At 40.2% G+C, this 13512-nt stretch overlaps 1 protein-coding gene across 6 annotated transcripts in view; it reads right to left on the bottom strand.

Annotated features, from left to right (window-relative positions):
• Positions 1-1353: 1353 nt before the first annotated feature.
• The window catches only part of CUNH18orf54 (chromosome unknown C18orf54 homolog), a 55171-nt gene continuing 43012 nt past the window's right edge, over positions 1354-13512 (bottom strand). Inside the window, exons 14-15 of one of the 6 annotated variants that reach the window (XR_003435256.1) lie at positions 10281-10356; positions 1354-1568 (exon numbers count right to left, since the gene is read on the bottom strand). The gene's annotated coding sequence lies outside the window, so the exon portion shown is untranslated. Of the gene's footprint in view, positions 1569-8302; positions 10357-13512 lie in introns of those variants that run through there. The other 5 variants (XR_003435255.1, XR_003435253.1, XR_003435250.1 and 2 more) reach the window with 5 other exon arrangements.

The following is a 13512-nucleotide window of genomic DNA, read 5'->3' as shown; positions in this document are numbered from 1 at the left end:
TCGTGGGTTTATCTCTGGGCTTTCTATCCTGTTCCATTGATCTATATTTCTGTTTTTGTGCCAGTACCATACTGTCTTGATTACTGTAGCTTTGTAGTAGAGTCGGAAGTCAGGGAGCCTGATTCCTCCAGCTCTGTTTTTCTTTCTCAAGATTGCTTTGGCTATTTGGGGTCTTTTCTGTTTCCATACATATTGTGAAATTTTTTGTTCTAGTTCTGTGAAAAATGCCATTGGTAGTTTGATAGGGATGGCATTGAATCTGTAGATTGCTTTGGGTAGTAGAGTCATTTTCACAATGTTGATTCTTCCAATCCAAGAACATGGTATATCTCTCCATCTATTTGTATCATCTTTAATTTCTTTCATCAGTGTCTTATAATTTTCTGTATACAGGTCTTTTGTCTCCTTAGGTAGATTTATTCCTAGATATTTTATTCTTTTTGTTGCAGTGGTAAATGGGAGTGTTTTCTTAATTTCACTTTCAGATTTTTCATTATTAATGTATAGGAATGCAAGAGATTTCTGTGCATTAATTTTGTATCCTGCAACTTTTCCAAATGCATTGATTAGTTCTAGCAGTTTTCTGGCAGCATCTTTAGGATTCTCTATGTATAGTATCATGTCATCTGCAAACAATGACAGCTTTACTTCTTCTTTTCCGATTTGGATTCCTTTTATTTCTTTTTCTTCTCTGATTGCTGTGGCTAAAGCTTCCAAAACTATGTTGAATAATAGTGGTGAGAGTGGGCAACCTTGTCTTCTTCCTGATCTTAGTGGAAATGGTTTCAGTTTTTCACCATTGAGAATGATGTTGGCTGTGGGTTTGTCATCTATGGCCTTTATTTTGTTGAGGTAAGTTCCCTCTATGCCTACTTTCTGGAGGGTTTTTATCATAAATGGGTGTTGAATTTTGTAGAAAGCTTTCTCTGCATCTATTGAGATGATCATATAGTTTTTCTCCTTCAATTTGTTAAAATGATGTATCACATTGATTGATTTGCATATATTGAAGAATCCTTGCATCCCTGGGATAAACCCCACTTGATCATGGTGTATGATCCCTTTAACGTGTTGTTGGATTCTGTTTGCTAGTATTTTGTTGAGGATTTTTGCATCTATGTTCATCAGTGATATTGGCCTGTAGTTTTCTTTCTTTGTGACATCTTTGTCTGGTTTTGGTATCAGGGTGATGGTGGCCTTGTAGAATGAGTTTGGTAGTGTTCCTCCCTCAGGTATATTTTGGAAGAGTTTGAGAAGGGTAGGTGTTAGCTCTTCTCTAAATGTTTGATAGAATTCACCTGTGAAGCCATCTGGTCCTGGGCTTTTGTTTGTTGGAAGATTTTTAATCACAGTTTCAATTTCAGTGCTTGTGATTGGTCTGTTCATATTTTCTATTTCTTCCCGGTTCAGTCTCAGAAGGTTTACGTTGCCCTTTAACTCCCTCCTTCACATGTGAGGGCTGGACTTGCAGTTCCCAGAAATCCTCCATTTCTCGAGCAGTTTTTTCACTGCCACACTGATATGCTTTGTATCTAGGAAGTCAGCTCTTCAGATTCCAATTTCCTTACCTGGAAAGGAAAGCGAATGGACTATGTAACTGTGTTACGAATCTTTTTCTGTTTTGTTTGAAGCAGGGCAGGGTGAAGGCTGGTACGAGCATTGAGCACCCCTAGTTTGGCTCTCCTCAGCTCTAAGTCCCAACTCTGTGCAGGCTGCTTAGGGCACTGTAGGAGCACAGCTTGGAATTACTGGACTAGCTGGTCCCTTCCCAGCTCTGAAGGTCTCTTTTTCTCTTTACAGCCTTCGTGTATATGGCGGTAGGGTGAAGTCAAGCAATGGTGAGTATCAGGAAGGCAGAGAATACAGCAGCACGTGGGGGCCTTTGACAAAGGAAATATGGTTACCACAGGTAGGAATTCTCTAAAACAAAGTAACAAGCTATGTGGCATTCCAGACAGTTATGGAGATGCCATAGCAGGTGACAGAGTAATCTGGCCTGTGACACTTAATGGATGGGGTTCTTCTCTCCTTTAAACAAAGGTACTTTGAGGAAAGGCTTCAAATACTAATTCAAGTTCGTGTTAATTTCTTACATGCCTATTGTGAATGCATGACTGATGGTTGGAGCCTCAGCCCTACATCTGGTTCATCATTCAGATCACACTGCCCTTAGCAGCAACTGTCCCAAAATACTTAATACAAAATAAATTCAAATTTTCCATGCATATTTTGTACTGAGGCTTCAAAAGGTGAGTCTCCTATTCTATTTGACCTTCACATTTTTGGGGTCTAGGTAATTTCAAGTGCCTACATATACAGAATTCTCAACATTTCATTTTGCAAATCGAAATGGTTCTCATGCCCCAAACAGAGGAGTACGGAGGGGGCGTCTCCAAATGAGCTGTTGTCTCTAGTCGACTTCCCCACATAGGCAGCCAGTGTCAAGGACTATAAGAAGGGACCTGCCAAAAGGATTCACCATCCCCTGTACCATATTCCACCACCCTGACACCGCTTCCTGCAGCCACTGCAGAGTTACAGGAGGGTCTGTAACTCCCTTAGCATCTAAAACCACAGCAACCATTACACCGGTTCCTCCCACTTCCTCCTACATTTTTCCCAGTGCTGCAAACGCTGATCATAAATATGTAAAGAAACATCAGAAAAGAAATGCACAATTCCCTTGTCTTCGTTTTATCAATATAACCACTTTGGCTGTGACCTAAGAATCTAAGTTGACTTCATTCCAGTGAATGTTCTCTGCCTTTGAGGTCAGAAGAATAAGTTGGAAGAGTGTTGAAACATCGTATTGATTTTCTTGATAACGCACTAGTGTTTGAAGTTGACACATTCAGACAGCTATTGGCTTTACTTCTGCACAGTGTATGAAAATGAATGAATTGACAAGTACTTAGTAAAAAGATGACCTACAAAATTACAGAGCTGCTATTATAAATTTCATACTGCAAAGAGATCTGGGCAAAACATCTTTATAAAATCAATTGCTCAAACTTGAATGGGTTGTTTCATCTATGCTATATGCTTGTGAAGTTTAAATCTCTCTCTCTCTTAAAAAAGAGGTTGCTAAATTTATTTTTGTGTTTTATAAAGCATTAGCTCATTTCTCATGGGCAAGCACACCAGGAGAGGAAGGAAAAAATCATGAACAAATTACCGGCCAAACAAATCACCCCTTTATGAAAGCTGGTAATATGTTCCTAGATCACTTTCCTCTACTCCTCCTTCCCTAATTAGAGGAAAATGACTCCTGTTCGGGAAAGTGTCTCCATGGAGTTGAACCTGGCTGGTGTAGCCAGCATCGACATTCCTCCCACCTGAGGGACTGGGGTGGAAGGGGTTGGAGTGAGGAAGAGTGTTAAAGGAAAAGAAGCTTCATGCAGAGAGTGCTGAGCTTGTCATTTTCTCCTGTCTCTTCTTAGCTCTCAGTTCTTCCCAGGTAACCATGCAGAGGAGAAAGAGCAGGGACGGCCCCAGCCATCAAGGCCACCAGGAGGACCTGACTTGGAGTCACTCTACTTATACACATGCCATGGCTGGCAACACTGCATCAAGGAGGTGACACATAAAAGCTAAGTGTTTATCTGAAGAGAAAGAAAAAAAAGAAGCATAGAAGTTAAGAGAAGGAGCAGCAACATGAGTGAGTTTCAAAAATATAATGTTGGGGAAAATAAATCAGGTACCAAAAAACACAGAGAGTATGATTCCACTTACATGAAGTTCAAAAACAGGCACAAGTAAGTTTATCATATTGGCGGTGGTGATGGAAGCTGGACCCACAAGAGGACTTGCAGGCAATGTAGTGTTTCTTTTTTTTGTTTTTGTTTTTGTTTTGTTTTGTTTGTTTTGCGGTATGCGGGCCTCTCATTGTCGTGGTCTCTCCCGTTGCGGAGCACAGGTCCTGGACGCGCAGGCTCAGCGGCCGTGGCTCATGGGCCCAGCTGCTCCGTGGCATGTGGGATCTTCCCGGACCGGGGCACGAACCCGTGTTCCCTGCATCGGCAGGAGGACTCTCAACCACTGCGCCACCAGGGAAGCCCAATGTAGTGTTTCTTGACCAAAGTGCTGGTTGCATGTGCATGTTCTGTCTGCAGAAATCACCAAGCTGTACATCTGTGATTGGACACTTTTCTCCATGTAGGCTATATTTAAGTGAGGAGCTAAAAGTTAAAAACCTAAGGGGTGGTAGCTAAAAACATGGGCAGAAGTAGATTGTGTCTGGTTAGAAAAGAATCCCATCCCAAAGCAAATATTTTAAGAGAAAATTGAAGATATCTCATGGGAAGGAAATTCAAGAGTTCTACTCCAGCCCTAAGTCATGACATTTTAAAACAACAATTAATCATAGGTTTCCCTTATCTTGTATGTGTTCCTGCTTCTCTCTGTTCTGTAGCTGTGTATTTAAGAACGCCTTCCCATACCTAGGCCAGGGAGGAGCTCAGAACTATAAACTTGTAAACCCATCTCCAATGGTTTACTTTACAACATTAGAGAAAGTACATTTGGAAGGACAATCCATCCTGGTTGACAGAAGTTTCTTCTTCTTGGTTCTGCTATCTATAACTCCTTACTAAGAGAGACAAAGTTGTCTCCCAGGACAATAATCATCTGAGCAGTGCTGATTCTGGAGGAAAAGTTATCAAGGTACAGGAGACATTTAAAGGCTCTGCGTGAATCACTTGAGACCAACTTTACTAGTAATTGTTCTATTTTTTATTTAATTTATTCTTGACACTAACAGCTACAGCATACTGCATGCTTAACACCAAACAAAAACAAATTAAAAACTCTGCCTCTTAATTGTGCAATTTCCTGAAAAGACCAAAAAAAAAAAAAAAAAAAAAAGAAAGGTGCTACGCTTTCCTTTGCAAATTGTTTTCTAGGTGATGATTTTAAATTTCTTAAATATCTTCATAGACCCTACATCCAAAGTAGGCTTTTGGGATGTGTGCTAATGCCTCGGCTGACATTCCATGAGTCCAGGCCCCCACACACTACAACGGGCCCACCTGGTACAGTATCCATTTAGCCTGCACATCAAAGCTTGCTCCCTTTCAGCAAGAGCTACTCCACACTCTGAATCAAGGAAGAATCTGAATTCAACAGGCTAAGATACTAAAACAATAGATTTACTGCCAGTAGAATGAAGCTGCGCATTCCTGAACCAAGAGAAGAGATGTAAACAACACCTGCTGAGGCCACTGGGTTTCTTGTTAATGTTTAAAAACAAAAAAACAAAAAACCCCTAGAACTCACTCTTGCGTGGATGTTTAAACTTCAGGCGCTAGAATGAGGTCCTGTCCTCAATAAAAGTAGGGGAAAGCGATTTTATGAAAGTTATGAAAAATCTGAGGACCAAGAACTGTTAGGACAGTTGGAATGGGAACCACCAAAGGGGCTGAGTGTTGCCTTCTCTGGAAATATGAACACACAATGTATACTCACCTCTTTAACTCTTTTCATCTTGCTACTATGTACTCCTTAATATAGTCTGAATGAACAAATATTCTTTTGAATACTCATGATAAGGGCTGGGTTAATACAGGGGTGGGGAGGGAAGAGAAATATAGAACTGAATAAGAAACATTTAAATTATAAATTTTTTGAGGTCACATCTTTTTTATGTCTCTTCTGTATCCTAGTACAATAATGAGCACACAGTAAAGGCATAATTTTTGAAAATGAGTAAAAACTCATAAAAATAAGCATGGAGTAATAGTGTATGATACCACTTATATGAGGTACCTAGAAGAGACAAACTCATAGAAAATAAAGGTTACCAGGAGCTGGGGGGAGAGGGGACTGGGGAGTTATTGTTTAATAGGTATTGTGTTTCTGTTTGGAATGACGAAAAAGTTCTGGAAATGGACAGTGGTGATGGCTGCATAACAATGTGAATATCCTTAATACCACTGAATTGTACACTTAAAGTGGTGAATTTTATGTTAGGTACATCTTGTCAGTGTAAAAAATTGTTAATAAAAATTTAAAATGAAAACGTAAGCAGAGAATACTTGGCTAGATAGGAACAGTGACCTGTGATGTCAGGAGGCTCTGATCACCTCTTTACAGAAGCAGCTGGGGCTGGGCATCTGGCACGTGGGAGGCTCAGAAAAGGAGAAGCAGCGCTGGCGCTGGGGCTGCTGATGTGTGGGTGAACAGAAGCCGCCTCTCCCATTTGAAGATGGTACATTTTCTTGTGTAGAGTTCTGCTTCAGGTGGAGGACTCGTTTATATACGTGAAGACAGTAATCACATAACTCTACACGGGAGGTGGGAAGCACCGCAGGAGATCTGGACTTTGGTCTCAAATACCTCACTTGCAATCTGGGTAGCTTGCTTACCCTTCTCAGGTCTCACTTTGTATTTCTGCAAGTTAAAGCATTGAGACCACATGATACGTGGCCTCTACCAGCTGTACAACCTCATCGTTCTACGTCATCCTTTCTTTTTTCCAAACAGTTCCAATTTAAGTTCAGTGAATAAAACACAGTTTTTCATCTCTTTAGCATTGCTATTCTTTTCTGGACTCTCCAGCATCTTACTATTCTGGTCAAAGGAACAGTGTTCCAAAGTGAACATATGAGTTTCACGAAGCTATGGTGAGTGCAGAGCATGAAGAAACACCACTTGTAACTTCTAATTATAACATAAAATCACCGTGGCCTTTTCTTTCTTTCTTTCTTTCTTTTCTTCGTTTTTTTTAAATTAATAATACTATACAGTTGAAAATCACTTTCAACCATTGATAAATTATGGTCATTAGGAATTGAGCTATGGAGAACAGTATGGAGGTTCCTTAAAAAACTAAAAATAGAACTACCATACGACCCAGCAATCCCACTACTGGGCGTATACCCTGAGAAAACCATCATTCGAAAAGAGTCATGTACCACGATGTTCACTGCAGCACTATTTACAATAGCCACGACATGGAAGCAACCTAAGTGTCCATCACAGATGAATGGACAAAGAAGATGTGGCACATATATACAATGGAATGTTAGCCATAAAAAGAAACGAAACTGAGTTATTTGTAGTGAGGTGGATGGACCTAGAGTCTGTCATACAGAGTGAAGTTAAGTCAGAAAGAGGAAAACAGATACTGTATGCTAACACATATATATGGAATCTAAAAGAAAAAAAAAGGTTCTGATGAAACTAAGGGCAGGACAGGAAAAAAGACACAGACGTAGAGAATGCACTTGAGGACACGGGGAGGAGGAAGGGTAAGCTGGGACGAAGTGAGAGAGTAACATGGACATATGTACACTACCAAATATAAAATAGGTAGCCAGTGGGAAGCAGTTGCATGGCACAGGGAGATCAGCTCGGTGCTTTGTGACCACCTAGAGGGGTGGGATAGGGAGGGCGGGAGGGAGACATGAGAGGGAGGGGATATGGGGATATACGTATGCATATAGCTGATTCACTTTGTTATACAGCAGAAACTAACATAGCACTGTAAAGCAATTATACTCCAATAAAGATGTTAAAAAAAATAAAGTAATAATGCTATACAGCTGAAAATCACTTTCAACCGTTGATAAATTACGGTCATTAGGAATCGAGTTACATAGTAAAAGTGACCATTTTCCTTTTCCTAAATTGGTTGGACAATAAAAAGCAGCCTGATTACTCTTCATAGGAAAGGATGAGAATATGAGCAAGGAAACTTTTTATACTACCTTGCACTATTTAGAAGCAATAAGGAACATTCAGTGGTGTTTACCTAACCTTGTAGTTCCTCTAGTCTAATTCATTCATTCCATTCAGTTATTCAAAGCTGCTGTTAAAAAGTTCTAAAGATTTTTTTTGACATTTAAGAACTTTTTATGTACAATTCATACCATTTCAAATGAATTAAATGTGCGTATAAAGTGGTTAAGGTAGGTTCAGTTTTAAAGGAGGTTTTCAGTTAAATGTCTGGGTTTTGCCTGAATGATGACAAATAATGTCTGATTGAGCAATTCACTCTTCAATCTATTGATTTGGTAATAAATAAAGTAGAAATACCAAACAGCCTAAAAGCACTTGAGTATTAATGGATGAAGTTACACTAAAGAATAAAATGGTATGAAAACTAGAAATCACCTTTCCAAGGAGGGAAAAAGACTGAGATTAGAGCAACCAAGTGAAAATTAAGAACATATCTATCTAGTCCCCGTCCTGGGGAATTCCCTGGTGGTCCAGTGGTTAGGACTTGGTGCTTTCACTGCCGTGACCCTGGGTTCAATTCCTGGTCAGGGAAGTAATAAGATTCCACAAGCCAAGTGGTGCAGCCAAAAAAAAAAAAAAACCCATAAAATAACATACCAACAATATTCCAATTGACATGTCTTCATTAGATTATTTTTAACATTTTCTCTTTTTTAAATACATAGTAGTCTGGAAACCTAAGTCAGGCTTCCAGTATATTATTATCAGGAAACCCAGAAAGTTCCAACACTGTAACATATTTTCTTTAGATGATGATATATCATATTTCAAGGATGCATAGAGGGAATCCAGTAATGCTTCAAATTCATAAAACCATAAAAACAGGTTTCATTTAAAATTAAATGAGAAGATAATATGCAAAGATACACAAAATCTTTATTAAATGACCACATACTAATCTAATATAACACTTCCTGATACAAGAAAAGGGATTATGAACCAGTTCATAGTATATTAAAAAATTTCCAAAGTAAAACAAAATTTGCAAACAAAATATGTTGACACACATTGCCATTTCCTTTTATGACCAATTCCCCTCTATCTGGACATCCACCTTTCATATACCTATTGTCCTGTGCCATTCCCTGCATCATGTTCTTCCTCCTGGATGGGGACGCATTCCCTACAAGGTCTCTTCAGAACTATACCACCACCACAAAATTCCTTTTGCTACCAAGCTCTGATCTCAGCTGGCTCTCCTGGAAAATGGCAATAAGGTAAATACACAGTAAGGTGGTTTCAAGGAATGACAGGCCTTTTATGACCTGATTATGTACGTTATGTAGATGGCTACTTCCCCACACCAAAAGTGAGTCATTCCTAATTCTCATTGTCTTCTATATAGTCAATAGAGCTAGTTATCTAGAAGAGAGAGAGAGACAGAGAGAGAGAGAAATACATACAGATTTATTTTTAGGTTAAGAGCAAACATCCTAAGATATCTAAAAATTCCATTATGTGTCAGGGAAATATAATTGAAAGAGGGTGGCGGTTCAAGGCATTAAAAAGTGTCTGTACTGACTGGGTTTTATATAGGGTAGCCCAGAACTGATGGTGATACCCAAGCAAAATGCAGGGGTACCAAATACCTATTAAAATAAATTGTAAACAAAAATCAAGCACAGATTAGATCTGAACAAATTCTTTTCTACTTAAGACAATGACCCCCAACTTAGAGACCACTAGCCTCTACCAGTTTTCAAGTGATGACAAGTAGTCCTCAAATTCATATACACACCCAGCCAATAGACTAAATAAAACACATGCTTCTCAACCATAGGGATGACTACTCCTCAAATGTAAATAGTCCATGATGTGATTAATAAAATCCAAATACACTCAAAGAAAGTATTGAATTCATAATTAGCTTGTCATTAAGTATTTTCTCAGCTAATATACAATAAATATTCAACTACTCGTATGACTGAGTCCTTGAAATTTTGGGCTTTATAAAAAGTATCTTCATGTCAACAGAAGGGTTGAGAATGGCTAACCTAAGGTTCTATACTAAACTCTCCAGACAAAGTTAGATGTACCCGGGTTCCAGTGCCTCCGTATGTACAACATACATAAGCTGATGTATGTTGTACATCCTTCCACAGTGATGAATATAACCAAAATACAAGCACGGCACTAAGTTTCAGTGATGTGCAAAAAAAACGGATTTTCCTCTGGAGTAATAAATTTGAAGTAACAAAAGGAAAATAAACAAATATATACACGTGACTAAAATCCATACAAAAATATATTAATTTAATTTATCAGATCCCCTCCATAGATAATCTGCACAGAATACACTGAAATGTTCTCTTAGCATGAATTGACTATGATCTTATCAGCTAAATAAGCCCACAGGGCTGCTTCACACCTGCTTTCCCAATATCACTCTGTAAAGAGCTCCAAGCTCATTAGCCAAGTGGACCTTCTTTAAAAACAGCAAGAATAACATATGAAGAGCAAAGAATAGATATGAACTCAGCAGCAAATCTAAGGCAGGTTGATTGCCTGGCCCTCCTTGAATTTGGGGATCTTCTTAAACTCACTTTGCTTGAAGAAAAGCTGGGCCAGGATGTGGTCTGCTGTGGCCTGGAGATAATCGTCCATGTCAAGGGTTTGCAACTGACAGTGGAAACAAAAAGAAGATGTATCAGCACCAAATTACTCAGGTTCCTACAAAGATCTTACAGCCATCAAGGCATTTTCAAGACTGTAGGTATAGCTGTGTAACATTAGGAGCTATGAAATCCTGTGAACGGTCCCCTTGTACACTTGTCTTCTCTTGCCATGGGGAGCTCACCATTTCGACTCTGGGAATAAGGAAAGTCTGACTGATAGCTAGAGATGCTGAGGCATCTGAAGCTTTCTTTATTTTTTTTTAATTTTTTTGTGGTACGCGGGCCTCTCACTGTTGTGGCCTCTCCCGTTGCGGAGCACAGGCTCCGGACGCGCAGGCTCAGCGGCCATGGCTCACGGGCCCAGCCGCTCCACAGCCTGTGGGATCTTCCCGGACCGGGGCACGAACCCATGTCCCCTGCATCGGCAGGCGGACCTGCAACCACTGCGCCACCAGGGAAGCCCTGAAGCTTTCTTTAGAAGGGACCTCCATCCCACTGGGAGGTAGTTCTCTTTAAAGAGGGAGCAGGACCTTTTGTCTACTTGTAAGCAGGGACTAGTGGCAAAAGGGCCCCTCAGAGCTCCATGCCCACAGGCACCTGATGGAGGCTACCTGGCTGCCAGGTAAGTAGTCCTCCTCCTGCACAGGCAGAGACAGTAGTTCATCTCTGCCTAACTGGCCTGGCTGTCCAGTTGGCTGGCTCTGACTCTGTCTGTCCTTTGTGCCCTCTCTCTATCACGATCTTACTGTGCTTTCCGCACCCCTCCCCCTTGACACTACCTCTCTTTCTCAGCCAGCCTCTCAATTTCTGCATGTATGTGGGTCTCTCTGTGTCTCTCACTGTGTTTCTGTCTCTCTCTGTGTCTGTGTGTGTCTCTGAGCTTATCTGTCTCTGAATCTCTCTCCTAACTCTTTGTGTGTGTGTCTCTAGGTATGTCTGCCTTTCCCTGCCCCTCATGTGTATAGGTCTGTCTGTGTCTGGGTATGTGTGTATCTGTGTGTCTCTCCTTCTGTGTCTCTGTCTCTTTATGGGTCTCTGTTCCTCTCTGTGTCTATGTCTGTATGTCTCCTTCTATTTGTGTATCTGTGTTGTTTCTCTCTTTTTCTCTGTGTTTGTGTCATTCTCTTTGTAGATCTCTGTCTGTCTCTCTCTCTCTCTGTATGTCTCTATCTCTGTGTGTCTCTGGGCATGTATGTCTCTCTCTGTGTCCCTATGTCTCATTCTGTGTTTCTTTCTAGGCATGGGTTTCTGTCTCTCAGCCTCTCTCTTATTCTTCCTCCTTCCTCTTTCCCTTCATACCCCTATGCAAAATAAATCCCCATTAGAAACACCCCTAATACCCCTTCTAATGGGTTAGTTGGGGTTATGCTCCCTCAAGATGCATATCAGACATTCCTGGCGGTGGGGGTAGATGTAAAAAAATTCCTTCTACCCCAAATTCTGATTCATTTTTCCTTCCCTGCTGTGGATCACTCCCTTAAATTGCTTGTTTTCATTAAAAAAAAAAAGAAAAAAGAAACCCTCTACTTCTATTCTCTTTTCAAAAGATTTATATTCTTTAATTCTTGACTTGTATTTAATAATTTTCAATTGTTATTTTTATCCTTCTTTCATATTTTTAAGTTTTAATTTGTTGGTATTAGCCTTTCACATCACATTAGTCTTTAATTTTTAAAATTCCCTTTTCTTGATCTTAATTTTTTTAACTCTAACTTGCTGTTTTAATGAGTTTTTCCCTTCTTTTCCTATTTATATTTGACTGGATTTCATTTTGCTTCATGATTTGTTCTTATAACAGCTGCAGAGAATGATGACCAAGGGGGTGGCAGTAGTGGTGAGCCCCACACCAAAAGCAGGGGACACTGGAATCCTCTTCCCCCCGAGAGTCTACAGCTAGCTTTCCATTGCATCTCCTCCTCACAGAGCTCTTCACAAACCTCATCCCAGGCAACCCCAGGAAGGTTTAGAGACCCAGAGAAGCAGATGCTGGAATTTTCCAGTGTCCCTCAAAGAAGGAAAGTGTCATCATGGGAAATAAGCATCACTGAGCAGGATGGCGTAGGTTCTGTAGATGATACTGCTGAATTCATGCTGTGCTCTCCCCCGGAGATCTTGTTGGGTCTCCATGTAGGAAGAACCATGGCCAAGAGGACTGTCTGTCTGTTCCTAGATTTGCCCCAGGAATACCCAGACTCTTATAATTCTCACCCAGTCTCAGCAGGGAACCTAGTCCTAAGGACTGTTCAAAAATCTAAATTCCACTATTTATTCTTGTTTTTCAAACACATTATTCATCTAATTAAGGAACACTGGGGTGAATTTTTAAAAGCAAACAACTATGTAATACAATAAACAATTCCTCTTAATGTATGTTTTATACTGCAGATCATGATATATCAGATTTGCTTAAAACAAAGAATGATGGGAAGGAATGCTACTCCTTCTTGGTAGCACTCACTGCTCAATCATACTCAGTGTTACTTCACGTCTCCTAAAGTTTCTTTTCATATACAAGAGACTCTTCTTTTCCTCTGTCTGCCCAGTAAATTCCAGAAGAATAAACTAGCCATGCTCACTTCAGCTTCTCCCTCTCTGTCTGGGAACTGGCAAAGCTTCAAAAATCATGCTCTGCTTCTCTACGATGTAAGGTAGTACAAGGGCCCACCTCAATGTCGGAAGGCCAGCCCAATTCTGGAGATAGATATTGGGAAACCCACTTGCCCACAGATATTAATCATATTCTCTAAATACCTGCTTGATTAGTAATAGAAATGATTTCCTGGATCTCTATATACTGCTCTTTGGTCTTTTTTCTCAGCTGGTTGAGAATTGGGGGAATTAAGAGGGAATGTAATGTATTGGATCTCTTTATAACTGAATGAAAAGATTATTTGATTCTTCTCTTCACACATTCGTTCAGCCAGTTCAATCATTTATTCAACACACATATACTGAGGGCCCCCTATGATGCAGATACATTGCTTAGCAGAGTATTCTGCACATCTCTGGCACTCAGCAATCCCTTTTGAACTGGCTTATTCTCACCTGGTCTCCAGTGCTGAAGGCAAGAACGAGAAGCAATTCCTTATCGCATGTACTCTTAACGTAATGCTGGGTTCCAGTGGGGAAAAATATCACATCTCCAATGTGAACGCTGAAC

This window comes from Aethalodelphis obliquidens, unplaced genomic scaffold (assembly GCF_003676395.1).
Source record: "Aethalodelphis obliquidens isolate GAN/ISIS:26980383/991018 unplaced genomic scaffold, ASM367639v1 scaffold19, whole genome shotgun sequence".
NCBI classification, from domain to species: Eukaryota; Metazoa; Chordata; class Mammalia; order Artiodactyla; family Delphinidae; genus Aethalodelphis; species Aethalodelphis obliquidens.
This window is presented reverse-complemented; position numbering and strand designations above follow the sequence as displayed.